This window comes from Tyto alba, unplaced genomic scaffold (genome assembly GCF_018691265.1).
Source record: "Tyto alba isolate M040663 unplaced genomic scaffold, T.alba_DEE_v4.0 Super-Scaffold_42, whole genome shotgun sequence".
Taxonomy (NCBI): Eukaryota; Metazoa; Chordata; class Aves; order Strigiformes; family Tytonidae; genus Tyto; species Tyto alba.
Window position 1 is genome coordinate 16559953 of NW_024881318.1, and position 12228 is coordinate 16572180.

A 12228-nucleotide genomic window follows, 5' to 3' on the forward strand; every position below is an offset into this window, starting at 1 on the left:
AGAACCCATTCTGCCTTTTAGACACACAGTCCAGGCACGTTTGCATAATATGTTTATCACCATTAAGATGAGCTTAACACTGTTACTGTGTTTACAGTATGCCACAAATACCTTTTACTTCTAAAGCTCTTTCTCACTGTTTTATGTATGTTTAAAGTGTCTTAGTTTACAAGCCACGTGTCCACCTGATTTCTGTTCAGATCAACAGTACTCCTGGCTGCTTGAGGAAGGGGATTTACATACCCAAAGCTTCCCACTTCCCCAGGAGCACAGTTAAGTATCTTTTAACAGATGCTGCAGTCTAGCAACATGCTGCTACTACATGCACATAAGAACACAACTATCAGACAATCGATGTAAATGATGTTCAGTTCAACTTTATTCATTAATTGATCATTGGGATGATGATGGCTTGTCTCTCACTGTCACTGTTTCTTTTCTTTCAAAGCTGTTATTTGTTTAAGCATTGTCCATTTTTTTGAATCCGGTGGTTTTAAGCAGGAAGAAAACCAGTTCACAGAATAATTCTGTCTTCTATGTAATCAGGAAGGATTATGTTTTTAAAAAGTGCTATAAAATCCATGTTGGCATAAGGATAGGGGAACACATGCAGCACAGTCCCTGTCATGGTATCACAAGTAGCTGTTAGGACACCAAGATGTAGGCAAATGTTGCCCGCCACCCTCTCCAAAAAAATTTTGTTTCCAAAATCCCAACCCAACTGTCTTCTTTCCAATGCACATGGTCTTTTTAGGAAGACTTTTTGGGGTGTAGGTGTCCCTACATACATGTGTCTGTGAAGTTTTTTAATTCTGGCTTTCTACTTCAGTAAGCAATGTTACCTGTATTTTCCAGCACAGGACAAAATTGAAGGACTGTTCCCGTAATGTTGTATGGTGATCTGCTTGGTTTGAAGATAGGTGAAGGGAGCCTCTTGATCAGATTCACAGGTCTGGTCTGTTCATTGATGAGCTGGGGCTGAGTGGTGGCCTCTTGTCTAGCTTCACAGGTTTAGCCCTTTGCCCAATGCATATCCAAATTTTTTCATGGTGCCCCACTCTCTGTGACACACTCCCACACCCTTCAACTGTAGTTTCCTTTTATTTAATTTTCTTTCTTTTTACATTTGATCTTGACTTAATTTCATTGTCTCTTTTTAAACATTTTTATACACACACTTTATAAATATAGTCCTTATATATTTATAAAGAAGTGTAACTATGTATAAACATACATTTATACACTTTGTACGCTCTCACATGTATATTTATAAACACACACACACACATGTGTGTGCATATATATGTATATATGAGGGCCTCTGACATACTTTTGGGGTAAAGGAAAAGGGAGGGTTTCAGCTGTGGGCAATTATAGAGGTTCCTGAGATCACAAGGGGTATGGCCTTGACCATGACAAAATGCTGACTCTCATGGATACAGGGAAGATTTCCTGGGCCTGAGGGATCTGATACACTTCTGGGCTAAGTGGGTCATATGGCTAGAAAAGGGGGAAGGGCTTCTGCGAACAATGGCCATCAGACTTTTGAAGGGCAGGTCTTCCAGCAGAAGTTGGGGGAAATGGGGCCTGAACCATCCTGTATCAAAGTTCTTCTTTAACTGATATGAATGACCTTTCCCTCAGTTGTAGCCCTTCTTCATCCTCTCTTCATCTTTCTGAATCACAATAGAGATCTATGTTGCTACCACTCAAACAAGGAATGAAGCAAGGTATTTGACATAAAATAATCTAGGAAACAGTTTATAATAATAATTAGAGGATTTACATATACGTAGTATTTTAACATGTATTACTAATTATTACAGGAAATTTGGGTTAATTTGGCATTACTTAGGCTAAGCAGGTATATGATGATTAGATTATAGTGGTAATATAAAACACATGAGGTTGGGCTTTTCTTAGAAGATTAGAAGAAATATCATCTTAAATGCCAAATAGCTAACAAACTACTTTTTATCTTCCTTATATTAAGACAAAATGGTATGATTTTAACCAATTACCTTATATAGACAAAAATACTTTATGTTATTACTTAGAACAAAGGGACCACACAAGGATCCTACTTCTGGATTCCCAGATCTTGTTATTGAACCTAGTAGTTTGGTAGTTCAGTTAAATGTGGTAGTTCAGGTAAAACTTCCATCTTAATAGGTAATTTCTCTATGAGTGTTTTTAAAACTAATCTTTACTCTTAACTTAAAGTATGTACCTTTTATTTTTTTTATTTTTAGATATTTTTGCTATTTTTATTCTGTATTCACACAGTCATGATCTACCTACCTTTCACATCACCATAGCACATGATGTTCCCTATCATAACTGAAGTGTATTGTTCTTTATTTTCTCTTTGCATCACAATTAAGTGCAATGAATCTTTTAAAGGAAAAGCCTACTCTCTTTCTGTTGGCTTCCTTGAACTCTCATGATTTCCCAGCTAATGTCTAGGGATGAAAAATTTTCGGTTCAAGCTGTGAGCAGGTGTAGGTTTGGCTACAAGTCATCTTTGCTTTTCCAAAGGCCATCCCTTGTTTTCTCCAAGGAAGAAGGGTCACACTATACAGATGCATTCAAAACATGTTATTCATCAAACAGATTATTCTGTTCTATATTATAAAACTTCCATTTTTCATGATTGCTCCTGATTGTTCTTGCTCCAGCTAGAGGTCTGAAAGTTTTCAGAAATTATCAATGCCAAGTTTATTAACTGTTTTTATAAACCAGTATATACTTGTTCACAGGGAATGTTATGTATCACATGTTCACTAGAAGTGAAAATGTGACAATTTAAAAGTACTATTAATATGGAATGACTTGACCCTGAGGGCACAATGAACATGCAAAGAGATCTACCATATTAAAACACTCTGGTTACCTCAGGTTGTCATGGGGTTGAAAATTAGGAGATTAGAAAATTCCTCAAGACAAGGAAAACAAACTATATCAGATGTAACAAATGTGCTGAAGCAGATCCTTTCAGAGATAGTTAACTGTAAAGCTAGAGAGATCAAAATACTAATCTAACTTATATGACTCACTTAAATGCAATTATGACCAGCACAGATCTTTCAGAAAACTGTATTTTTAACATTTATTTCAAACATTCATTCTTTCACATTTTTAATTCAGCAACCTAGAGGTGGGCAGGAAGAGAAAACAACAAAAATAAAGCAGAGTGGACTTGGCTTTTCAAAAGACAAAGGAAAAAATCTAGTGGTCCCTTATAAATCCCCTAGCTCCTTTTCGGTGCAGTATGTCTTCCCACCCTAAAAGGAGCCTAACCAGATTCCTCTGCTTGGTTGGTTATATGTTGCTGCAAGGTGTCAGGCTCTGTGTGGCAGAGGAAAGGTCATCAGGCAGAGCCACAGCTGGTACATGGTGCAGGTAGGGGAATAATGGTTCCTGTGTTAAGGGGTGGTCCGAGTTGAAGCTGCCCCACGGAGTGTGTTGCGGAGTTCATCCAACGGCACCAGAGCACCTCACAGGCACCTCATGCATTCTCCACAGGTACAATATGGAGGACATGTAAATGCACATATTCAGGAAGCTTGTAAACACTATGCTGAAACGTGACGTGTTGCAAATACTTTTGGAATACTCTGCCCCTCCCAGTGTCCATGATGTAAGACAAGAAGCCTGGACTATGGAAACGAATAAGTGCTTTGAGATTTACACTTATTTATATCTTCGCAATGACTTTTTTTTTTTCCTTATCTGCCAATTTCACAATTTTCAGTGAAAAATGGAAAAGCATGCATAGTAAAGCAGTTTGCAAAAATGAATCTGCAGTCCTGCACAGGATTTTCAAAGTTTGAACTACCACAGATCTCAGCTTGAACTGTTCCACAGCACTGAGCTGTGCTTGTAAATAGTATAATTTGAGGCACAATTGGTTGTTTTATCTCTCAGCTTGTTTATCTTCTCCTTCTAGTCACTTTCATGTACATCCTAAGAAATGCTCTTACAATAGAGTTGAATGTTTGAATTTGATGGAAAAAGGGATATTTGTTTGTAAATAAAAGTAAATTTATTGTATGTTATCCCAGATTTAACCTTCAGATACATCTTTCAGATGTATCATTGTAGTTACAATTAGACTGCTTAGTCATACAGTTAGAAATTGATACAAATTTCCTCATGGTTCAGTGCTTCCTGATTTCTCATTTTAACAGTTCTGATCCAAACTCTTCTGAATCTTCAATTGAAATATCCTACATAGTTTATTTTGAAATAAAGATTAAACAAAACCTTTGTAAGGTCACTGGCTATCCTGTAACTCAAAATACAAGTTTTTTACTGCAAGAGAAAATTCCAAAAGAGTACAGTACATACAGAAAACATCACTACCCGTGTAGAATTCTACCAGACATAGGCTTCTTCTGGGAACACGAAGTTACTTGCTATATACTATTAATTAAATTATTCCTTAAGGAAACTTCTGTTGGTGATCTGTAGAAAACTGCCACTCAGTTTGATTGAACTCCAAAGGACAGTAACAGTTTGTGATTCCTAAATCAAAAATAAGTAGGGCGCGATGTCCCCAGGAAAATGAGATGACTATATCATTTTGGTGTTTATCAATATTCACACTTGAAGAAGTGGGAGAAAGGCTTTGATGGTGGATGCAACAGCTGCAAGTCTCATTAAGTCCTTGTACTCATGTGATTAGAAATTATTCCTTCTCACCCATGACAAGCAACAATTTGAAAAGCAGTCATAAGATTCTTAGAATTAAGTTTGTACCAGTCCAGACCATACCAAAATTGATATTAAATCTTAGAAGAGGAAAAGCAGAGATTTAATGTACACTAGGCAAAATTTTTGGTTAGAACTTTTATTCAGACACACAAGCTACAGTGAGCTGAAACATTAAAATAAGCTGTATCCATTTTAATAAAGTGTTTTGGAAGAGAAAGAAAACCTAAACATTATTCTGAAACACTGAAATCAGTCATCACAGATTTTTCTGATGAAAACTTTTACATTTCAATATGATGGTTTCTTAATTTACTTTACTTCTATAAAAAAGCTTTAAAATGAAATTATTTTCTTTCAGATTAGACAGTATTAGCTGAATGCTTTGTTCAGCCTGAAGTTTTGTCTCTTAAATTTGCAAAAAACCCCACAATTAAGAAAACCTGATAATTTCAATTTCTTTAAAAATAATTTTCAGTATTGCCAATGAACTGAAAAATCAATTATATAAAAGTCCAATTAGATTGTCTGCAAAGACATTCTTACCAACAATTACCTGTGGTTCTGCTGGAAACTATGATAAAGTTTTAAGGCTAAAAAGTGATTGTATGAAAAGTCTGCTGGATATGAAAGTTTCTTAGCAGGTAAGTTTTTACAAGGATTAAAGGTCATGTTAAATAGAACTATTACCAACCAGAACTGGGAGATGCTATTCTCTCAAAGCAAGGTCATGACCTCTTCAGTAAACCCAGGCAATAAAAAAGATAAAGAGGTAGGGCAAGAAAGTGAGAAAACTGCCTTCTTTTATTATTTAGCTCATGAAAAAAAATATCTGAATCTTTGATTTCATAACGTTTAATTAAATTGCTCCACAGTGATAACTTGAGGTGGGGGAAGGATTACAGAATAGGTACAGCTACAGCTGCCCAGTCAATAAAAGATATTACAGTAACATGAGCCGGCGCTTTAAAAGGGTTAAAATCAGCCTCAAATGACCTAAGTTTAGCCTAGCTGCCTAAGCAGCAGGAATAAGTACAGACTCACGTAACAGGAGATTTCTAACTCAGACCCAGGCTGAGGGGAAATGCCATAGGAATCGGAGCTAAACAAAAATGGAGACCAAAGCAGGGAATGAAGGCATCCCCCCCAAAAGTGCAGAGGACCAGTCAGGACAAGATCAATGAGAAAGTCTGTGTGAGTTAAGTTATTAGCGCATTAGATTCGTCAAATTCATTAGTACAACTGAGAACTTACACTACAGGCTGAGTTGCCCTTTGATCCTACCTTAAGTCCTACAACCTCTCCAAAAGGCAGCTGTATTAAAGAAATAAATTGAAACCGAAAGTGGCGCTCAAGCTGAAGCCACAGAAAACTAAGGTTTTCAGGGTGGAGTATATCTCTGGAAGAAGGGTATTGAATAGCAAGAGTTGGGGACAAAACCCCAACAAAATCCTGCCTGACAGATAAAAAGTCTATCAATATGTATATATGTATATACAGGTACATAAATATATAGAAGACAACTTGAAGTTTGTAAATTTGAGCGTCTGGAACTACCATAATATTATCTTCAAAGAAGACAGAACCAAAATGTAGTAGAAATGAAGTATTTCTATCGTTTTATCACTCTGTAATTAACCTGCATCTAATTCTGGTGAAGAATACAAGCCTGGGAGACTAGAAATTTGGACTGACATCCTGATGCTGCTGAAGTAAGTGGCTGAACTCCATTTGCTTCACTGCAGTAAGAAATGTGTAAAAGTCAAACTTCCACAATCTCTAAATGAAGGTCAGCATTTTCAAAAGCCACCTTTGTTCCCAAATACCCTGTTTCTGACAGCAGAGCTTCATTTGCCATGGGCGTTAATTCAGCTAGAGGCACGAAATCTTGACAGGTTTAAAAAGGATCTTTAGCTGGGCAACAAAACTAATGACAATCCAATCGAAATAGCTTAAAAACATATAAAACCCTTCTCGAAAATAAAGATGAAAATTCTGAGACCTGAACAATCCTCTGAGCTCAGTCCATGGGAAAATGTTGCCCTATAAAAGCATCGCATCTTTCACGAGAAAATTTAGTCTGGCAGATTTCCAGTTCAATTTTAACACAAAAAAATGCTACAACTGCCTATAATTTTTTGCTTCTTATTGCATTTATACTAACTGTATTTCCCCAGATTTTGTTTCCCTTCATGATCTGCAAGCTCCATGAAAAATTAAGGTTATAACTAGCCTGTACTTCATAACAGAAGACTGATGTGCACTCACGCCACAGACTTTCTACAGATACCCAGTGCCACAAAAAGTGAATATGGTAAATGGCTGCATTCATTACGCAGACGTTCAAACATTACTTGTTGCTTAAACTTGTTCACTGCCTGGGTAATCCATCTGCCTGCCTTGGGGAAGGGAGTGCCTAGTTCGGCTCAGTAACAGCAAGCTAGCTCTCAAAAGAAGACTGATAGCTGCAGCGTAGCAGTTCTGCAGCAGAAAGCCTATGCTGGCAACACGGACACAGAATCCACGCAGTCTTGCAGGCTGCTGCGCTCTCTAGAGGGAACTCGTAGCAATGGAAACTGTATTAATTCCCAGACTATTAATGAATTCCCAGGAGACTGCTGGAATAGTGAAAATATTACAGATGATGACGGAACAGTGTTTCAGTAGAATGCAGGGAAAATTGTCTAAAAATAAGGTCTCGGGATCAAACCACACCGTTGTCTTTACTCCTTGCCAGCTCAGTTACCAGTTTTTCTTTCCTTTCTCTCTGAGATCTGTTTCCCTTCAGCCTTCAGCTACCAGTCTATGCCAATACCAAAGAATTCCGAAGATACTAACACACAACAGAATCTGGTAAATAGTGAATGTATAAGCAAACGTAGGAGACGATAACACAGGAAGAATAAAATAATAGCTTGGCCACATTAGATAGTGGTAGATATAATGGCAGTTGTGGGAGCTCCAGGAGGTTTATTTCCCCCAGCAGCATATTTTCATTAATGAATAACATAAATAAGGTATATTTACTGAACATAAATGATATAAAGTGGTAATATAATGAGAACAGTACTATGAAATGCATTAAAAATGCTTTAAGAGATTAAACTCAATCCTGGATGTAATTTAAAAAAAAAAACAAACAAAACCAACATATAGGAGTGGCATATCTATGACCAGCTTATTTCAGTATTTTAAAAGCAAGACCGCTGACTGACAAGTAAAAATGTGTTGTTTTTTTTTTTTTTTCAGAACATGAGCCATACCATATTAATATTGATCATACCATATTAAGTTGAACTGATTTTACGTTTTTGATAATATTTTGATTTCTGCTAATAGAACTACAGTCTATTCTGTCCTTTATACGGTAACACAGAACCCTTAATAGTCAGGTAAACATACAGTAGGAACAGGTTTAACTGCAGTACTTACTTTTGCCTGGTAATGAAAAGTATGTTGACCCATGTCAATTCATGAATGCTTCCTGAACAAGGACGTGAAAATCCAGCATTTGAAAGAGTTTCAAATATACTAAAAAAAATCCAGAAAGAAAGGTGGGAAAAAAGACTCAAAAGTAGAAAGATAAACACAGAAAAAGCCTGTAAGGTTTACAGCTCAGACTGCAAAATACTCAGCCTGGCAGCTGTAGGAGAAATACAACTCTGTGTACTTGTACATGCTCTCTCCATTAGAGGAGGAGTCAGTTTTGCAACACTTCTGTTCCTTGCTCGAGGCAAAACAGTGATTCTCTTCAGTGCAGTGCTTGGACTGTGACAGCCGTAAAGGTGAGAGGTGTACTCTGGTGCGTAGGAATGCATCAGCAGAAAAAGAGTATTTTTAAACATCGGCTACATACTCTACAGGTTGTTGCGGCTGCTTTTAAATGCTTATTGCCTAGGATTTTAATTTTTTTTAAAGGGAAAACTAATAACCTTTCAACATAAACTGCATTCATAATACTCTTTGTGCACCAGTAGCATATGTTTTATATTCTAGAATAGTAGAAAAAAAAGTCTTTTTACAACAGAATAAGAGGTATTTTTTTAATATTGAAAAGCTGACTAAACAGAAGAAAAAATGTCTTTTTTTGTAATTGTTAGTTTTTTCCTGTGATTTGAAAAGAGCTTCAGATTATGCAATAGGGCTTTGAATTTTACTGACATACTCAATTATTCAGTAGACATCTTCTATTTAACTGAAAACATTTTCACATATTCTTATTAATGCTTTCATTGCATCACATTTTTATCTTCTCTGCATTCATGCCAGTGAACTGAATAGCAAATAAAATGCATGCATGTGTAGTGAAAATTCTTTGAAGCAAGAAGATTGAGCAAGAGCATTCTTTTTTCATAATGAAGTGAGATTTCTATGGTGTGGATGGTGTTGTTAGAGTCAGGTCTCCCCAGTCAAGGGCAGAATTGTTCACTTCTTGTGACCAAATGGACATTCTGCAGATTTTATCAAACAATCGGTAATCATACGAACAGTTTCTTGGCAAGGCAGGCAAACATTTGCAAATAAGGAACACATATCTTGTGATCTATCCACACAGAGATTATAAAACTTCAGGTGTGTTTCTTCAGTATGGTTTGGGCTATGCTAACTGCCAGCTGCTGCTGAGAGGAACAGCTTCACTCTGCACCTCCACCTGTGTTGCTCCCTTCCATCCATTGTGTGCTGCGTTACCGATTTAACTCCTTGTTAAGGTAGTTTAGGGAGCTAAACTTGTGGAAGACAATTCTTTTCTTTTTTTTTCTTCCTATTGTAGATTTCTGAACAGGCTTACTCTGAGGTCAAACAAATGGTGTTGATACGGAAATGGAACGTATAGCAGGCAGTAAGGACTCAATTGAATGTATCATAAAACTATGCCCTAAAATTGATCGCATGCTCACAGTGTTTAGCTGTCTCTAAGCAAATTCCACCTGTGACTGTGTTGAAAGGGATGAAACTGCTTCTGTTAAATAGGGAGCGTGTGCTTGAAAAGATGCTATCACTTCAGAAATAAGAAAAGGAACAGAAGTTAGAACCTAACAGATATTTCACCAGCCAGAAAAGATGTAGCAGGCTGTGGCTGGTTGTTTTATTTCTGCATCTGCTTGCCTCTGCTAAACACAGGGAGATCAGGGGGGAGGGGAAGAGGTTTTCACAGTGAAGGTGAATCAAGAAGCACTGTCCACACCATCGCTATCTTAATTTCTGTAAGAGGAGCATAAAATGTTAAGGTCTGCGTCTTAATTTTTCACCTAACCAAAATAGGCTTTAAACCCCTGGAATTTGGTTGATGGGAAAAAGACAATAAAAACTAAATCACTGATGACTTAGTGAAAGACAAGATGTGGCATGAGAGTTAAGAACTCACTGAGATCTGTAACAGGAATAACTTTAGACATTTTTACCTGTGCTATTCAGTTTATAGCTAGTTGATGTAATGCAACCTTGGTAACGGTGGCGGCAAGCAGTGCAGTGTGAGATAGTTCTTAAATATTTCCCCAGTATTTGGAGGTGGTTTTTTTTTTTTCAGCTTTTAATGAGCACTGTGTGCCTATGGCTACGCCACTAGCAATATTAAAGCCAGTCAGGCAAGTCTGTACAAGCACACTCAGCCTCTGGTGGAACACTGCCAAGAAAAGACAGCTGTGATCCTAGGAGCACTGTATTAAGGAGAATATTTTAAGGTAGTAGTAAGATCTCATATGCACAGAACGCAGGTCACTAGCATACAAGAAAGATTCTTTCAAATTGGGACAGGAGAAAAGAAACATCACCAATACGAGTTAAATGCTCTAAAGTTATCTATTAAAAAGTGACTGGTAGAATTTGGTTGGTTTAACGTGGCAAAGTAAAGGTTGAAGCAGAAAATGGAACAGGCATTTACATGTTCCTATAAAGGTAATGTATGTCTATAAATAAAAAAGAGTAAGCACTGGGAAAGTCCTGTAGCTCTTTAGGCTAAGGAGCAATGCTGAAGCAAAACCAACAGGTAGAAACAGAACACAAATAAAATCAGGCAGTAAACTAAAAGTACACTATCCATCAGAGTATGACAACTTGGAGCAGACTTTCAATAGGGTAAAATAAAGCACACCTACTTCTAGAATTGAGCTTGGCCAGTCTCTGAAAGGGATTATCAACTTGACTCATGTCATATCATGTAACTGGTGTTTAGAAATCATGTAACTGGTATTTAGAAATATGATTTAAGTCAGGATTTTAAGATGTCCCTATAGTCAGCAGGAAAAGATTCCTCTGTGGCCGGTCTAGAAATACAAGTTTCATTTCCAGAGACTGATTTATTTAGAAAAGTTTGTAGGCTTGGAATCTGTTAAAATAAGCTATTAAATTACAAACAGCAGTCTTTAACACCAACAGATCATTTATGGAAATAAATTTCAATATAATGACATTTGTATCAATATAACTCCACCAACCTCTGTGAGGTTATTCTGCATCAGAGCTCCATCAAACTTCTGACATTTAGGCGGAACAGGTTTTCACTGCCCTCAAAAAAGAGCAAAATAATGTCACAATAGAAAGCATGTAGGATTGGGAGAAAAGTAGGAAATCACAGAATCACAGAATGGTTTGTGCTGGAAGATACCTTAAAGGTCATCTGGTTCCAACCCTGCTGCCACGGTTGAACCAAGATGACCTTCCACTAGACCAGGTTGCTCAAAGCCCCGTCCAACTTTTGGCTAGTTCCTCCAGCTTGTATCTCCTTTCATGAAAGAAGATACAAGTTGGAGCAACCAGACAAAGAAAGCAATAAGGTTTCAGGAAAGGACTGTACAAGTGAGCAAAGTGCTAAAAGGAGCATGTCAGGCAGTTGAGATTGAAAGGGCATACGAGAGAGGACTGCAGTTTGTCGTTCCCTTTCCCACAGCCCTTATCTACCAAACCCCTCCAGTCTTCCTTGGAGATTAGAAGTTTGTATAGGGGTTGTGGCTGTTTGTCCCTACCCTTCCCCATCCCCCTGCAAAAAAAAAAAAAAAAAAAAAAAAAAAAAAAAAGCAGAGGAAAGAAACAGGGCAAGCCTCTGTTTTTAAATGTAGAGGAAAGAATATAAGAAATAAAATTGGAATGAGAATTCATACAACTACAGAGAGAACAGTATTTTCTCCTGCTGGTGCCTGCTTTCCTTGCCATGACCTCCTGATGTGACTCTATTCAGAAATAGGCAAAATGTACTTACAGGACATGATATATGTTCATTAAGAATCATAGTGCTGTCTTAGTTGCTGAATAATCACTGTGTAGAAAAACTTTGTAGGTGAGCAGTATTCCCTTGCCTATTGAGCAATAATACCGTAATACTGTTTATCTTGTTAAGATAAATACTTTATCTTAACAAGAAAAATGCCATATTTTGCCTTAGCTTGAATGATTAATGTGCTACTTTATAGAGAAGAAATATGTGTTTGCCTGAGGTTATTCTCTTTCTCTGTTCAAGTAATATTTATTGGCCATGGTTGGAGAAGAGATAGTGAACCAGATGGACATTTCATCTGACCC

General features: G+C 37.2%; 1 protein-coding gene across 10 annotated transcripts in view; it reads right to left on the reverse strand.

Annotated features, from left to right (window-relative positions):
• PRLR (prolactin receptor) overlaps window positions 1–12228 on the reverse strand; it is a 146573-nt gene that overhangs the window by 88132 nt on the left and 46213 nt on the right. For 4 of the 10 annotated variants that reach the window (XM_032992284.1, XM_032992276.1, XM_032992282.1 and 1 more), the window contains exon 1: window positions 8146–8395. The exons of the other annotated variants lie outside the window; for them this stretch is intronic. The gene's annotated coding sequence lies outside the window, so the exon portion shown is untranslated. Of the gene's footprint in view, window positions 1–8145; window positions 8396–12228 lie in introns of those variants that run through there. 10 annotated transcript variants of the gene reach the window in all.